We start from the raw sequence: 17,843 nt of genomic DNA on the forward strand, positions 1-17,843 counted from the left end.
TCAAAGATGGAGTTGGAGAGAACTCTGAGAGGAAAACAGTCCAAAGACAGGAATTCCCCACAGTCCAAGGCATTAATTTGCACTGAAGGAGTTTGTTGATTTTTGTGCTGGTAGAACTGAATTCCAAGTGAGTGCACACCTAGATCTGTTTTACCTTGCCATGGGTAATTGTGCTGTATAGGAATAATTTGATAATAAAACATTTTTTTTTCCAGAAAACTGTTCTCTGTCTTATTTATTTTTTTTTAAATAAAGACTGAGAGAATCTGAGTGGAATGGGGTCACAGAGGAAAGAAGTGCAGCCCTGCTTTTTTACCCCATTAACAGACCAAACACTTGACCCATTCTGATAAAGGTGTCTTGAAAATCAAACCATGTTGTATTTTCTGAGTCCTCCAATGAAGGAAGGAAATGATGAATCTGACTCCATGTTCTTAGAAGGCTAATTTATTATTTTATGATTTATATTATATTAAAGAATACTATACTAAACTATACTAAAGAATTGAGAAAGGATACAGAGAGAAGGCTAAAGAAAAACTCATGACTCTCTCCTCCAGAGTCTTGAAAAGCTGGGCTGTGATTGGCCAATAAGTCAAAACAATTCACATGAAACCAATGAAAAAATCACCTATTGGATAAACAATCTCCAAACACATTCCAAAGCAGCAAAACACAGGAGAAGCAAATGAGACCATATTGTTTTCCTTTTTCTCTGAGGCTTCTCAGTTTCCCAGGAGAGAAATCCTAGGCAAGGGATTTTTCCAGAAAATAGGATGGTGACAAAGCCACAACCAGATTGGAACACTTTGAGATCCCAAATTCAGTTCTCACTTCCCAAAGGTGCCAATCTCCAGGGCAAAATAGAATTTAGAATTAGGTACAGATCTTTTCAAAAGGTCACTTCAGCAAGAACCAGTAGATCCCAATTCTTGTTTTAACAAACTATTTCCCAATTTTAAAGCAAAAATAACCCAAAAAATTATGTTGCTTTTTCACTTTTAAATACAAGTTTAGATAAGTTTTACAAAAGAAACGGAGCAGAAGGAGAACTCTTGTTGCAGCAAAGAGAGAGAAAAACCAAGGGAAGGGAAAATGAGGAATGTTTCCCAATCCCAATCTAAAGCTGTTCCCATGAACCTAAATTTAAATTTATGGGATTTAAAATATAATCTAAAATTTAAGAAATTGAAATTTAGATAAAATTGAAATTTTAAAGTTAAATTTCCAATCTAAAGCTGTTCCCATAAACCTCAATTTTAAATAAAATCTAAAATGTAATAAATTGAAATTTAGACAAAATTGAGATTTTAAAGTTAAATTTCCAATCTAAAGCTGTTCCCTTCCCTGCTAGGAGACACTTTGCATTTTGTGACCTTCTTTCCCTCGCATTAATGCCTGGCTGGGCATTAATTAACCCGAGCGTTAATTATCCCGGGTATCAGCGCTTTTCCCAGAGAGACACGAGGAAGAGGAATCGCCGAGGGAGGAGGAAGAGCGGCAGAAAATGAACCTGTAAACAGCGGGCGGGCCCAAATTCCTGATAAATGCGCTTCTATCGCTGGTGATGCAATCCCCGAGCAGGGCACAGGTGCCAGCCTGACTCATTTCACACCTTGGCACCTGCCAGCAGCCAGCACTGATTTATTTTGATTTATTTTATCTCGGTTCAATGATAGCAGAGATACGGGAGAAGCTGCAACACAACCTCACTTCCAGCACTTGTGGCTCGGCCAAAATTCCTGTTCCAACAGAGGCAGGAAGAGGAAAAGAGAAGAGGAAATTCGGTGTGAAGGGAGAATTTGCTGGGCAGAGCTGGGAGAGAATGCAGCTGCTTTTGGTTTATTATTATTATTATTATTAATAATAATAACAATAATTATATATAATATGCATATTATGTAGTGTAATATACAATATATTACACTATATATATAGTGTAATATATTGTATATTATTTATTTATATGATATATTATAGATAGTTTATTTCTATTATTTCTATATGATTTATTTCTGTTTTTTTCTTTCTAAAATTATTTCTTTCTAAAACAAAACCCCATCTTTTCTGGAAACAACCTATTGGGAAAGATGCTTGGAGAGGTTTTGTGGAATATTCTTGGAAAGGTTCTGTGGAATACCCAAGATTAAAAGGAATATATATAATATATAATATATAATATATAATATATAATATATAATATATAATATATAATTATATTATATATAATGTATCATATAATATATAAGATATAAGATATAATATGTAATATATATCATACAATATACAATATACAATATATAATATACAATGTATAATATATAATATAATGTAGTATATAGTATATTATTTATTTACATTATTTATTTATACTATATATTATTATAGATTATTTATGTCTATTACTTATATATTATTTATTTCTATTATTTATTTCTAAAACAAACAAACAAATCTCTTATTGAAACAACCCGTGGGAAAGATGCTTGGAGAGATTTTGTGGAATATCCTTGGAATGGTTTTGTGGAATACCCCTGGAGATGTTTTGGGGAATATCCAAGATTAAAAGCAATTTATATAAGATATAAGATATAAGATATAAAAGATATAACATATTACATATTACATATAATTAATATATAATATTGTGTAATATATTGTATATTGTTTATTTGCATTATTTATTTATATAATATATTATTATATTTTATATATTATTTATGTCTCTTATTTATATATTATTCATTTATATTATTTATTTTAAACAAAAAAAACCATCTTTTCTTGAAACAACCCATTGGGAGAGAAGCCTGGAGATGTTTTGTGGAATACCTCTGGAGAGGCTGTGTGGAATATCCAGGATTAAAAGCACAGTGGCTGCTCTGCAAAATCATTTCTAGAGTAAAAATCTGTTTTTTCCCCGCTGGCTGAAGGACAAATCTACAAAGAATTTTTACAAAAAGGCCTTTCTGGTGCTGTGCTCTGTCTCCTGGCAGTTATCACTCCATAAACACATCCCTGGGCAGGGACAGGAGGGTTTTGGCTCCTGGTTTTCTTCCTTCCTCTCCCGTTGTCACCTGGATAAAACCCCAGCACTGCTGGCTGCACCAACAGATTTTGCTGCCAAAACTAAAAAAAACCCAACATATTCAGGAGGTTCTGTCCTCAGGATCTCCCAACACAGCAGGACCAAAGCACAGAGCCACAGGAAAGGGATTTCCCAGGATTTCAGGGCCAAGGGACAGAGCTGCAGCTGTAACTCTAGAAATAATCTGGCTTCATGGTTGTATTTCCAGGAATATTCTTTTAAATACCCAAACCATTCAGTCCCTGGGAAATGCAACTTCAGAGGGAACTTTGGCTGCTCTGCGTGAAGAAAAATCAAATAAAGAAAGAAGAGGCAGCAGAGCAATGCAAGCTGGAAAAAACTCAGCAGCAGAAAAAAAGGAAATTTTGAGAGGAAAACTTAAAAGCCAGATGGGATCCATCTGTTTAAACACCAACATATGTTCCTGAGAGGAGAGCAAAGGAATTCTGTCTCCTGCCAGAAGAGATGAGTGGAGGAATTGCATTTTCTATTTGTTATTTAGCACAGAAGAATCATTTGTTCATAGATGTCTCCCCACCATAATAATAATAATAATAATAATAATAATAATAATAATAATAATAATAATAATAATAATAATAATAATAATAATGAAATGTATCTAGTAATAAAAAACTCATCTAAGGTTGAATGTTCTGTGTGAGGCTGAATGAAAAAGCCAAACATAAACCTGACCTGGAAAACAAATTCTCTCCCTTCCCAGCTATCACATAAGGAGCTTGCCAGCTCAGTTATTCAGAATTTGGATTCTAACGGGTTTATTCTGCCCAGATTTGGAATTTAACTAAACCTCTCTAAGATTCCTGATCTGGGAGCCACCAGGATGTGAAGATGCCACGGTGAGCATCTTTAACCTGCTCACAAATAGGAAGCAAATCAGATTAAAGGGAATAAATGATGGCAACTGGGAGCTGCCAAACGAGTGTCTCACGTTCCCTCTGTGCAAGGGTGATGGCGAGGAACTCACATTTCCCACATCAGGAAATATAACAATTTTTTTATCAGGAAATCAGGAAGTATAAAGGAGGGGGAAATAAATCAGGAAATATAACAAACGGGGGGAAAAGCCACTTAGAAGATCAATAACAGAAAAAAAAAAAAAAAAAAAAAAAAAAAAAAAAAAAAAAAAAAAAAAAAAAAAAAAAAAAAATTAGTAATCAAAGGCAGATGGTTTATCCGGAGCAAACACCTCCAACCCAGCAAATGCTTCTGAAATAGTTTGTACCTGTAGGGTCAGTTTTGTTTTGAACAAGGATTGACAACAGATGCTCCTTTGTGTTTCAAACATTTCTTTGTCAGAGCTCTCTTCAAAGGCTGAGAGAGATCTTTATTCACCTTGGGAGCTCTGAATGCTCCCTGAGAGCTCTGTGTGCACCCCAAGGGCTCTGAACATTCCCTGAGAGCTCCAGAGCTCTGCTGCCCGTGCCTCAATCACACCAATATCTCCCCGAGATGACAAAATGTTCTTTGCCATCTGTTTTACCCCATCCACGCCTGAGCAGACAGCTCAGATCAGAGGTTTGCAAAGAAATCAGAATATTGACATCATTTCCAGCAAGGGCAGAGCCAGTGAACGCCTAAAGACAGATTGGCTGTTTCTAAATCGCAGAGATTTTCCAGAGTTGCAAAAGGAGGCTGGGCAGAAAGGAACTTCCCTGTGTTACAGAAGGAAAATGGAGAGAAAGGAACTTTCCAGAGTTACAGAAGGAAAATGGAGAGAAAGGAACTTTCCAGAGTTACAGGAGGAAAATGGACAAAAAGGAACTTTCCAGAGTTACAGGAGGAAAATGGACAAAAAGGAACTTTCCAGAGTTACAAAAGGAAAATGGACAAAAGGGAAATTTCCAGTGTTACAAAAGGAAAACGGACAAAAAGGAACTTCCAGAGTTACAGAAGGAACATGGACAAAAAGGAACTTTCCAGGGTTACAAAAGGAAAATGACAGAAAGGAACTTTCCAGAGTTGCAGAAGCAACCCAGGCCAGAGGCAGGGGAAGAATGAACCCTGCACTTGCCCATGGGGTTTTTGGAGCCAGCAGGGCTGGGAATTGCTGCCCAGGACAGGACAGGTCACTGCCTGACAGCACAAACAGGGAACAGCAGCAGGACCTCCCTGCACAGTGTTGACACCTGATTAGGGCAGGAGGTTGTGGGACCTGATGCAAGAACACAATTTTAACCCCATAAACTCAGGGAGCACTGCAATGTTCAGGGTAATCACGAGGAGAAGTGCAAAGAAAATGAAAAAATCCACTGCAAACTCAAATACAAATAACAAGGGAAGGTACAAAGGCACCTTCCCTCCAGTCTCAGGATGGGTTTTTAAGTAGCAGCATCACAAATCAATTCTCACACTTGGTGCTGCATCATTTATTCCCTTTAATCTGCTTTGCTTCCTATTTGTGAGCAGGTTAAAGATGCTCACTGCGGCATCTTCACACCCAGGTGTCTCCCAGATCAGGAATCTTAGAGAAGTTTAGTTAAATTCCAAATCTGGGCAGAATAAACACATTAGAATCCAAATTCTGAATAACTGAGCTGGCAAGCTCCTTATGTGATAGCTGGGAAGGGAGAGAATTTGTTTTCCAGGTCAGGTTTATGTTTGGCTTTTTCATTCAGCCTCACACAGAACATTCAATTTTAGATGAGTTTTTTACTCCTAGATACATTTTATTATTATTACTACTATTATTATCATAATTTGAAGGGTGGGAAAACAGATATGAACAAATGAACCATGAGAAATATTTCTATGCTAAATAAGAGCAAATGCAATTCCTCCACTCATCTCTTACTTGTAAATCCCTCAGGTCAGCTCTGCAGCCTCAGCAGCAGCAGACATTGCTCTCAGCCAGGTAAAAGCAATAATTTATTATTAAATATGCAATGGAGTGCAGCAGATTTTGAACCCTCCAAGAAGGGTGGAGGGTTTTTTTTTCTGCTACAATTGCACTCCAAGCAAAGCAAGAGTTAACTCCCTGCCTCATAAACTGAGAAATCTCTGCTGAGCACAAACCCCTTCCTTGCTCCAGCCTCAGCCAGACTGGGCAGGTCTGCTGTCCCCACTGATTGCCCTGAGCTCCACAGCTTCCCCTCACCTCCTTTTGCTCAACAACATTTTCCTGGCACAGTTTCCTCCAGTCTGAACCAGCTCTCCCCCTCCCGGCTCCAAAACAATCCCAGCACTTTCCCCTTTCACCTCGGTGCCACTGGCAATTCCTGCAGCCAGGAGAAAAGGGAGAGCTGGCTCAGGTGAAAGGGGAAATGTGGAAGAGTTTTACAGCAACTTCTGTGAGCCAGAGAGGAGTTTGATAAGAGGATCCATGTTTATTCCTGAAAGAACTTCCTACCAAGGTCATTGACACAGAAACCAAAAAAGAAAGAAGGAGAAATAAAAGAAACCTGCAACTCTCTATTCCATAAGCACTTTGTTTGTCTTTCCTGACCAATGGGTAAAGTGTAAACTGAAGAGTTTTGTAAGAATGTATAAAAAGCATCCATGCTGTAATAAAAATGGTTTGAACCCTTCTGAAATTTGAGTGCGGCTTTGTGTTGTCTCCATCCCAACCATGCCCATCCCACCTGCGACAGAGAAAGGGAGAATTTGAGGCCAAACTTTGTACAATGCAGCTGTACAATTCTGTGTAGGGCGGTGAATTTTGGTGGCTGCTCTGTCTGTTGACCATCAAAAATCAATTTATAACAAGACTTCATGCTGGAGTTAGTGGGATTTTAGGTCCTTCTTCCTAATACAGGGATTCTGAATGAGGCAGAGCTGTTGAGCTGTTTGTCCTGAGTGAGGCAAGCTCCAACAGAATAATTCTAATAATTCCTGTTCTCTATCAGAGCTGGGTGAGGGATGAATTCCTGTGCATGCCAGGGCTGTATTTCCCCTGGGATCAAACCCCAGTGTGAGTTTGGCAGCAGCAGCAGCAGAGCCAGGTGAGCAATCTCAGTGTGCTGTGGAGATTCTCCAGGGGCATCTGCAGAGCACATTCCCCTCCCTGGGAATGATCCCCCTGTGGGACACTGGAAATGCCTGGAACCTGGGAATTCCCTGGGATAGGATTCCAGAGATGGAGAACCGGGAGAATTTGTGATGTTGAGACTTCAGCAAGGGCTGCAGGAACACAGTGAGGGTGAATAGAACTTTCAGTGTTTTCAGTGTCATGAGCTTGTGGGGAGGAGTTCACCTTTCCAAATAAAAACTGCAGCCAAATTATACATTGGAAACTCTTTTTTCTGATGCATCACCTCCAGTGCAAAGAAATCTCTTTGGCAGACACCAGGGCAAACTGGGAGAATTTGTGATGTTGAGACTTCAGCAAGGGCTGCAGGAACACAGTGAGGGTTTGTGTTCTGTAAAGTGAAAAGAACTTTCGGTGTTTTCAGTGTCACGAACCTGTGGGGAGGAGTTCACCTTTCCAAATAAAAACTGCAGCCAAATTGCACATTAGAAACTCTTCTTTTTTTTCCCTGATGCATCACCTCCAGTGCAAGAAATCTCTTTGGCAGACACCAGCGCACTCCTGACCCGTGTTTATCTCTGCCAGGAGAGGAGGGAAAAAGCCAGAAATTCACATTTTCATGCAAACATTTGCAGACAGCTGCTCTCACTACAGCCACTGGAAATAGAACTGGTCATGGTGATGATGAAAAGTCACCCCTAGCTCACAGCCTGGATTTATTCCTGCAATTCCAGGGGTCACTGGGATGGCCATTCCTGAGGGCAGCCCCTTCTCTGAGGGGCTGTGGTGCAGCAAAGTCAGCTCACACCAGACTGTGAGGAGAGAGACAACATTTTTTCCATGGGGAAAAAAAATGGGATTATTTTGCCACTCTTGGGCCTTCACACCTTGTCAGGAATTTATTTATTAATTGTTTATTTATTTTTATTTATTTTATATATTATTTTTATACATTATATATATTATTTATATATTTATATATATTATACATTATCTATTTTATATTGTAGATTATATAATATACAATACACATTATATGCTATATATTATATAATATACAATACACATTATATACTATATATTATATAATATACAATATGTATTATATATTATATATTATATATTATATATTATATATTATATATTATATATTATATATTATATATTATATATTACACATTATATATTACATATTATATTTTATTTTTATATATTATATATTACATATTTATTTATATATTATATATTATATATTATATATTTATTTTTTAATATTATTTATTTCTTTATTTATTTCTATTTACTAGCATTACATCCTGCTTTACAGAGACCCCACTGAGCTCTGACCCCCCACAGTTCCAGCCCCATCCTCTGACATCTGCCCCCAAAACTGGCTCCATTAATTTCTCCTGATTCCAGAGGGAAAACCTCTCCTCCTCAGTCGTGCCCTGTCTTGTGGGAAATAGTAAAGGCAAGAAGATTTTCAGAAAGCTGGGAAAGCAGGGTTTACAAACAGAAGGAGTGAAGAAATAAGAATCAGCTGCAAAGTCTGACGGTGGAAAAAGTCACAACAGAGCAGCAAGCAAGGACATGAAACAAGAGTTGGAGTTTTAGGCTTGGCTAAGATGGGTGGTTTTGGTTGAATTATTACAGAAATACTGAATGTAAGAGTTCAAATTATTAGCTCCTTGTTACACTTTACTTAAAGAACAGCTGGAAGGACTAAAAGTCTGGAAGTCTAAAATGAAAGTCTAAAAATCCTGTTGCTGCCTTTGTTTATAATTAAGAAGTCTTTTCACCAGCTTGAGCTGGGTCCCTTCATGAACTTTTCCCAAAATATTCTTTTGCAATGAGTGAAAAACTGGCCCAGACCCAGCAGCAGGAAGGACCTCCCCAGGAACAGGTATTTTCTGGCAGCTCTGCACACCCCTAATCACCCAACCCATCGAATTCCAGGCAGCAGCAATTTTGCATTTCTGATAACACTCAATTCCTTCAACCCCAAAACACAAAACTCTCAGCTTGAAAAAGAATTTCAACCCAAAGGTGCAAAATATGAAAAGAGCCCAGAAATTCCAGATATTCACCCCCAGCAGATTCCCTGGATGAACCCCAATCCCCAGAGCAGCAGTTTCCTTCTGGAAGCTGAGAGATGCTATCTTCAAGGCTCATTTAAATGCCCCCATTTTTCAAATGCTGTTTAGGAACTGGAGCTCAGCTGGAATCGACTCCAGCTGGTTTGGTGCTGCTAAAAACCCTTGGGATGTTTTCCTAGGACTTTCAAGGAGAATGCCCAGGAGAGCAATACAATATGTTGCACTTAAAGAAAAACATGATATTTTCTAGAATACCCATAGAAAAAAACCAGTCCAGAACTGTGTGTTTTATTTAACCTACTCTAAAACACCATCGTGGTTTTTAACTAACACCCTCTTCATTGGAAAATGAATTGCAGCGGGTGATGGCTTCTTTTGGTAAAGATTTGGAAGAGTAATTCCTTCTGTTTCATGGAAACTCCAAGAAAAAATCTAAAATTAATATGAGAAATAATTGTGGGTTTGGGGTTTTTTTTTGGGGGGGGGGGCAGAGGGTTTGTTGTTTTTTTGGGGTTTTTTTTTGGGTTTGTTTGTTTTTGTTTTGGGTTTTTTTGTTGTTTTTGTTGTTGTTGTTTGGATTTTGTTTTTGTTTTTTTGTTTTGTTTTATTTTTGGGGTTTTTTTGGGGTTTTTTTTTTTTTGTTTTTTTTTTTTTTTTTTGTTTTTTGTTTTTGTTTTTTTTTTTTTGGGTTTTTTTCCCAGAAAAAAACCAGAAGGATCTTGAAGAACAGCCAGGTATCTGTGAGAGGGAGTTTAGGAGCACAACTGCTGAAGGTTTAAAGGCTGTGCCCAGTTTGGGTGCCCTGTCCTGCCCTCCCTGCCCTGCCCATCCCAGCCTGTGTCTCCCACCCCCTCCTGTGCCTTGTTTCCCTAAATAAACACCCTTTGGAACGAAAATATTTCAGTATTTATCCTCCTGAACCCTCCATAACTGGGAATTTTATAAAAGATATAAAAACCTTCCTAGGAGGAGGGGGCAGGATACCTGAGCCATTCCCAAAAAGAAGCAGAGAGATGGGAAATGAGCAAATTCACCTCGAATTCTGTTTAATTCACTGCAAGAACATGGAGCTGCCTGCAAGGCCAAAATCAGAATTCTTGCACCAGCAAGACTCAGCAGCCCCAAAGGAGAAGCTTTTCCTGACACTAAGGGCAATGGAATAAATATTAATTGAATTAAATATTCTTCAGGACAAGGAATGTGTAGTGAGGTGCAAAATAGGCAGAAAAAGATAAAAAAATATAAAAAAATTTAACAGATTTCTCTGGCAAAGGAAGTGGCTTGGGCAGCTGTGGCATCTCTGCCCTGCCAGGCACCAAAGCCAGGTGCTGGCACCACAGTGGGGTCAGTGCAGCTGCACTGGGCCTTTTATAGCACCAAGAAAAACAGATTTTACAATAACTCTGTCTGAAATAGCAGGGCCTTCAGCTCCTCACACAGCTCAGCTTATTGCTGAGCCTTTCCCTACAAATTGCACCCCAAAAAACCCCATAACTGCCCTTTTATGCATTATGGTGGAACCCCACTTTTATCTCAATAAAGCAATCTCATTCCAGGCTCAGGGGGATAAAATTAAAAGTATTTTATCAGTCACCTGCTGCCAGCAGGCAAGAAACATCCTAATCTCCTTATCTTGACAATAAAAATATTGGAAGTGATTGCATTATTTATTTTTCCAAGCTCTGATTTCTTCAGCCATTCCAACCCTGCATATTCTCCATGCTTCTCCAACCACCACTCTTGTAAAACTGGAAAAAAAAGAGAGAACTTTTGGGGCTGTGCAACTGAGAAGCAGCAGGAAAAACCACATTGCTCTGTGCTAGTCTTGCTTCTAAAGCAGAAATTCCTACCCTGGCCAGGCCTGAAGCCCTGTGAGGCTGCTCCCCTCTCCCAGAGCAGGCTTTCAGGTGGGGCAGTGAAACTTACCCTGGTGTAAATTCAACATCTCAATGATTTTCTGAGAGGTTTGTAAAGCAGAGTGAGCACTTAAGCAGCAACAGTGACGTGTGAATCCTAAATAAAGTCTGAAATGCATTTAGCAGGGATGGCAGAAAGAGGGACAGGGGGAGGATTCCAGAGGGGTGGGAGCAGATGCTTGTGGAACAGCTCAGCAGAAGTGCTGCATGAATAAAAACCAGAATATTTTAAAGGGATTTTCAGATCCAGAGCAGGGAATTCCCCCAAAGCAGAAAGCCCAATAACCTCCAGGAGCTGCCCTTCCTTCTCCTGGGGGGGAAAAGTGCAGCCAGAGAGGAGGGAAGGGGAGAGTTAAAGCTGAGCTTAACTCCCAGCAGAGCTTTGGTGCTGAGTCTGAGCTGGGTGCTGCTCTGCCTGCAGGGAGGGCTGCCAGCAGCACTGCTTCTGCGGCAGAATGAGGAGGAAAAGCACACTGAGTGCTAGTTTTGAAGATGCCTGCAGCACTGGATCCTTGCAGCCTTTTTTGTTTTGGTTTGGTTTGGTTTTTTGGTTTATTTTGTAGAAGAGGCTGCTCAGTGAGAATTTCAGTGAGTGAGACGAGAAATGTGATCACAACACTGGCCAGGGCCAGGAGGTGCAGGGCACCAGAATGCAGAAATCACATCAAAACCTTGTAGAAAGCAAATTTGAGACAGCAAAAGCTTTTGCAGACTCCCCTGATCACAAGGAGCATGAGAGCCAGGTCACTGCTTTAACCAAAAAACAAAAATGACAGTGCAGTGGCATCCTTGTGGATTATTCCAGTCTAAAACTGCCAACTCCTAAATTTCAGACATTTAGGAACCTCCTTAGATGTAATTTGATCATTTCCACCATTTTCACTGTCCCTAGCAGCCCAAATCTATCCAGTAAAACCTTCTTTTCTCCCATGGTGTGTTGTATTTTTCCCCCACAAATAAAATCGTCCTGAATGAGTGACTTAAGGGCAGAGCACGCTTTAAATGTCATTTCCTATGGGATTGTAACAGGTGATAACCGAAGCCCAGACAGGGATTTTATTGCAGGAAAATGGATCTGTGTCTGCCTGGTAGATAAAGGAGGTGCCTGTGACCTGAAAGGGCTAAAACAGCTTTTTTTTTTTATGAGTTACAATGCTGTCATACAAAGACAGAGGTCACTGAGTGCTGGCAGGGACACTGGTGACAGAGATCCACCTGCACGGAGCCTTTCATCTGAGCACCTCCAGCACTGAATCCCTGCCAGCTTTGGAGGCACAGTGATGTAATGCTGTAAACCTGGCCCCATTCACCTAAAAACCAGGTGTGAACCTGTGCCAACAGCCCAAACAACCTCAGCTCCAATTTCCCACCAGTTCCAGGCGCTTCCAAAGCACAAGCAGGGGCAGCTTTGGCAGCAGAATCAGAGAGCAGAAACCAGGAGCAGCTTCCCTGCTCCCAGGTGCAGGTTCTGAAGTGAGGCTGATGCTTTAGGATTTCAGCTTTTATATTTTCCATCAATTTGTAACCCTGCAGTTCTTTAGTGTAGAACTCCAAACTCCACACACAGTGGGAGCTGCTGCTTCCCCATTCTGGGCAGACACAGCAATTCCTCTCCAGGCCTGGCAATCAAGGACACCTCACTGCCTCAGGCCCCAGAGATGGAAACAAAAGGGAGTTGGGGGCAGCAAACTTGGGGTCAATGACTTCATTAGCTGAAGCTGAAATTGGCAGATTCACCCCCAAAATGCAAATGGACCAAACTTATAAACGTGTGAATTTGGTGACCCATTGTCCATTTTTGGGTGGGTTTTGTCTGCCCTAAATGTACCTGAACCCCTTCAATAAATAGAACTGCTTTTTATTCCCCTCATTTAGCCCAGCCTCTGTTTTTAGGTAGCCTAAAAAGGCATCACCAATTTTCCAGATGCTCCCGTGGCACAAACATGGACAGAACCAGGGAGAGCAGCAGCTTGGAGCAGCTTCCCTCTGCTCAGGTGCAGGGCTGAGGTCAGAATTGCAACGATGTTAAATTATTATTGCATTTTCTGTGTCCAGCTCAGTCATTCTGGAAAGCTGGGGAACTCTCTGTGCTTTAAATCTTTGCCAAGCTGGGAGCAGCATAGCCCTGGCCAAAACCAGTCCCTTCATGGTGGCTGAAAGGAATTTTGCACTAAATTCCCAAGGGTCCAAACCAGCTCTTCCAGGTTAGGTTTGAATTACCCCGAGTTTCTGTCAGGTCTGAGCTGCTTTGGAGGAAAGTTCATTCCCTCCTGAGCACACAGAATGTTCCCAAACCAATCTCCCAGGCCCAGGTACAACTGGGATTTCTTGTCAGTGTTCTTTCCTCCCCCCAGCACTACCAGGGAGGTTGAACAATAACTCAGAGGGGAAGGAGCTGCTGGGTCCAGCTTGTTCTGAGATTAAACCCCTCCACAAGGTGAACTTCTCCTTGAGAGCAGGATCTCCTCAAGCTAGCCTCAAATTTCCTCCCAGTGCAGAAGGGACAAAGTATAAAAAAGGGACCACAAAAGAATAAAACCCAAGAGAGGTGATTCCCTCCCAAGCACTTTATTTCTGAGGGGTTTGAAGCTGCAGTTTGCTAAGAGTAAGTGAAGAAGCCAAGGTAAGCAAAGGATTTATGACACTACAAAGTTTTCCTCATTCTTACTTACTGCTGACCTACATAGCACAGGTAAATACGCTGCAGGAAAGCTCCTTAGGGTGGTAAATCATTGATGGGAGACATTTGCTGATGGACTAAATCTGGATCCAATAACGTTTACATCTTAAATTTAAAATTATTAGCCCAGGAATGAGGTCAAGGACTGTTTAATGAGCACGCAACCCTCCTTTGGCTACAGGACAAAAAATAAACTCTGAAAGGATGCAGGCATAATTAAACCTCTGAGTCCTAGGAGGGGCTGGAATAAAACTCTGAGATCTGCCACAGGCTGCCTGTATGTCAATTGTAGAATTCCTCCAGGTCCCAATTCTCCTATCCATGAAAGTTGGAGAACCTCCTGCTGTGGTTATGAGGGATGCAAACCTTGCAGGGCAGAGTGCTCCTGCCAACCACCAGAGCATCCAGGAGAGCCGTGGAGCTCCATGTGCTGCTCTGCTGACGGCTTCATCCCTGATCCAGGCCAGGCACAGCTGCCCCTGGAGTTAAGCCCACACTTCCCTTCCAAGTCCCCAGTTGTGACACAGCACCCAAGCTGGAGGTGGAGGCAGCTGGGGTCTGAGAGGCACCCTGTGCCATTTGGACATTCAGGAGGCGGCCGCCCTCTCAGAGCCACAGGCCCCTGAGCACCAAGGCCGGCCCTTTTCCCTGGGAACCAAAACTCACCAATCCAGGTTCCTGATGACAGATTGCAGGGGACACTTGGCACTGTCAAACCAGCCCGAGCTGGCACTGGTGCCAGCCTGGGTCTGGGAAGCATCCTGCACATTACAGTTGAAGCTAGAAGTTGGTTTTCGGTTTTCTTGCAGTAGAAAATTCTGAGACCTTTTTTCTACTTGCAACTTTGCTGCCTTGTTTGCCTGTGCTTTCTGCTTGGTAAAAACACCTTCTGTTTGGGGTGGGTATATCCTTTGTTCTAAGTCATAAAAACCCCTTCTAACTAACACACCCTTTGCCTCCTTGGTTAGCCAGTAAGACTGGCTCAGCAATTCTCTTCTTCTATATCAAAACTTGCTTCCATCTCTCTCGGGTTGCTGTTGTTAATTGCTGCCCTGAGATGTGCAGGGTGTCTCTGTTTCAGCCCGCGCAACTGAAGAACGAGTCTGGACTCTTCACTTTTCGGTCTTGAGGTTGTTTATTAATTCTTATCTATAAAATTTTCTTTCTGCCCAGCCGAGGTCAGCTCAGCAGGGCAGCCACAGGCACTCTGACTGCCCCCAGGGTGGTGTTGTCCTTTTATACTACAAACTACATATATCATATTTACACTTAATTCCCAATACCTATTACCTATGTTAGACAGTGAACTTCTACTCTAAACCAATCCCAAAGTGCCAACATCACTGCAGAAAATGGAGAACAAGAAGAACAAGGAGAAAGACTGGACACACCCAAGTTCCTCCATCTTGTCCCCAAAACCCCCATACCAAAAATCCTAAAATCTACATTTTCACCCTGTGATCATTTTGTTATTGCACTATTCAAACCTGTGTGACTTTCAGGTCCTCATACAAAGCTGGCAGCTTGCTCCAGTGGTCAAAATCAAATCCCCAGGTGCTCTGGGCTGTGTGCCAGGGTCTCCGAGCCCCCCGGCGGGGTCCTCGGCAACTCTGGACACCCAGAGGGATGCACTGAGTTCCGACACATCTCTATTCCTTCATCAGACTCTACATTTAAAAAGCTTTCTGCTAAGCACACATATCTGTGAGACTTTCTTGTCAAACTTTCATCCTTCCCAACAGGGCTTGACCTGGGTTCCTGGAGGCCTTTGACCCACACATCACACGTTGATTTCCTTGTTGACCACAGCCCTGTTATCAGCTCGCACCTCCCTGGCGCCACTGGCGAAGGTCAGCCCAACACTTCGGGCTCTGCAGGGGAATTCAGGAAGAGCTGGGCACAAGGAGAACCTTCTGAGCCTTATCTGTGTTTGCCTCGCCAAGAAATGGGTTTATTGGCAGCTTTTCTGCCCGTCTGGCTCCCACAGGGGTGGGTCGGGAAGGATGGCAGGAAGGGCTGTTTGCTCTGCGGTTCTGGAGGAGTGATGGCTGCAGCAGATTCCTCCCAGGGAGCAGGGCAGGTTGGGAGGTATTTTTGGGCTTTGGTTTGTCAGAAATTGCACTGGCTGGCAGATGGGTGAGGGGGAGATTGGGAGTTGAGGCCTGTTGCTTGTGGTGGATAAAAGTGGAATTTCCAGGTCTATCTTTTTCAGGGTCTAATGCTCCCAAACAGCACAAGGCAACAAGGAAAACCAAGTTTCTTCTTCCTTAGTTTTGTTTCTTCCAGTCCTTCTAATGACTGGTCTGCAAACCTGATTTTATTTTAAGACAAGATTGTTTTTCCTGCTTAATTTCTTCTCCTTGTACAAAACATGGACACCACTTTCCCAGGACATGAACAGCTAAAAACATGCAAAGTTGTCACATAATTTTTACATAAACACAGGGAATTCTCACTCCATGGCCACCAGCACGTGAATCTTACTGGGAAATCCCAACAGCCCTTTGGGTACCACAGTGAAAAAATACATTTTGGATATTTTTTGGTTGAATTCAAAATATTTCCAGCAACAAAAAAGCTGCATAAAACCAAGTGCTGCAACTTTAAAATTGCTTGTGAGTATTTCTGAGATCAATGAACACCTGGGTGGTGTAGAGAGAAAATCTCTGCCCTTGATAATTAGGGTTTATAGCCTGTTTTATTTTTTCCGGAGAAGCCTTGAGGAAGAAAGGTTTATCTATAGGTTTTACAGTTTTGCACACGTTTCTAGTCATGGTAGATATCCAGGTGCTCAGCACAGCAAATCAGCAGGACCAGTGAATCAACAGGTCTGTGAGTGCTGGGCCAGGGTCCATCACGTGAAGATAGGAGCTATCTCAGGGGTTATAAAGTGAATTAGAGAAGCAGGTGGAGTAAAAGATAAAAGCACTATGAACCTGTTAATTGAACAACAGTGCCAGAAATAGAGCTACTCTGTGAAAGATGAGTCAGCTCGGGGCTGCACCTCGTCCTTGTGCCAGGGTGTGATTCACCAGCCAGGCCCTGTGTCTGTGAGCATCACAGCGAATTTATCAGAGATACTCCTGCCTCCAGGCTGATTTCCTGCTGCACTGGGTCAATGAGACCATTGTAGGAGAGAGGGAGGGTAGGATGGTCGGGATGGACAGAGACGAGAGATCTCTGCACCCAGGGCTGGGAATTTGGGGTTTATTGCAAAGGGCCTGGGTGCAGGGCCCTGCTGGGAGCTGCCAGCCACAGCTCAGAACAGGCCCCAGAGAGGAGCCCCAGAGAGAGAAGAATAAAAGCAAGAGGAAAAAAGAGAGCAAAGTTCCCATTACAATGTGGGAATCCATAAACTCAGAGGGTTTTGGGAAAGCTGCAAAAGGCAGGCCTCAGAGACAGCAGAACTGTGATTAGAGCTAAGCAGCAGCCGTGGGATAGGTTAGCAGAAAAATGATGTAAAAAGTAGAAAAGCAAGGACAGATAGAACAATGGTCTGTGTATTAACGCTTGGCTAGAATAACTCCCTAAGCTACAGAAAAGTTTATCTAGCAAGATATTAGGAAGTTCTAAGATTAATAATGGAGCTCTGTGCATTGTGTTTTAAGGCTCACAAGCAGGTATTGTATTTGAAATAAGCAAGCATTGTTTAACCAAAGGTACGTGTGCTTATGGTGGTTGGATAGAACTACTGTCAATGTGCTTTTGCTTTGTGTGATTGGTCAAAAAACTTATAAAGTGAGTTGTAACATAAGTCCTTTGGCTGCTGCCTGGGATATGAGCTGCTGGCATCTTCCAAATGTCATAGCCATGGAATGGGGCTGATGCTGGAAAATAAAACAGCTCAAGGCACGTTCCACAGCAGTCCTGTCCTGTTTGTGATTTGTACACAGCTCCTGGCTGGCGATATCACAACACAATAAATCTTCTGTGTTGAATATTCTAATTCTCACTAACCAATCTAGTACAAGATACAAATCCTATAGCATTTACATACAGCCTGTAAGAATCATTACATTACCATCCTGTGTTACATTTTAAACCCTAAAAACTCCTCTTTGGGCCCCTCCTGCCA

This window comes from Camarhynchus parvulus, chromosome 24, assembly GCF_901933205.1.
Source record: "Camarhynchus parvulus chromosome 24, STF_HiC, whole genome shotgun sequence".
NCBI classification, from domain to species: domain Eukaryota; kingdom Metazoa; phylum Chordata; class Aves; order Passeriformes; family Thraupidae; genus Camarhynchus; species Camarhynchus parvulus.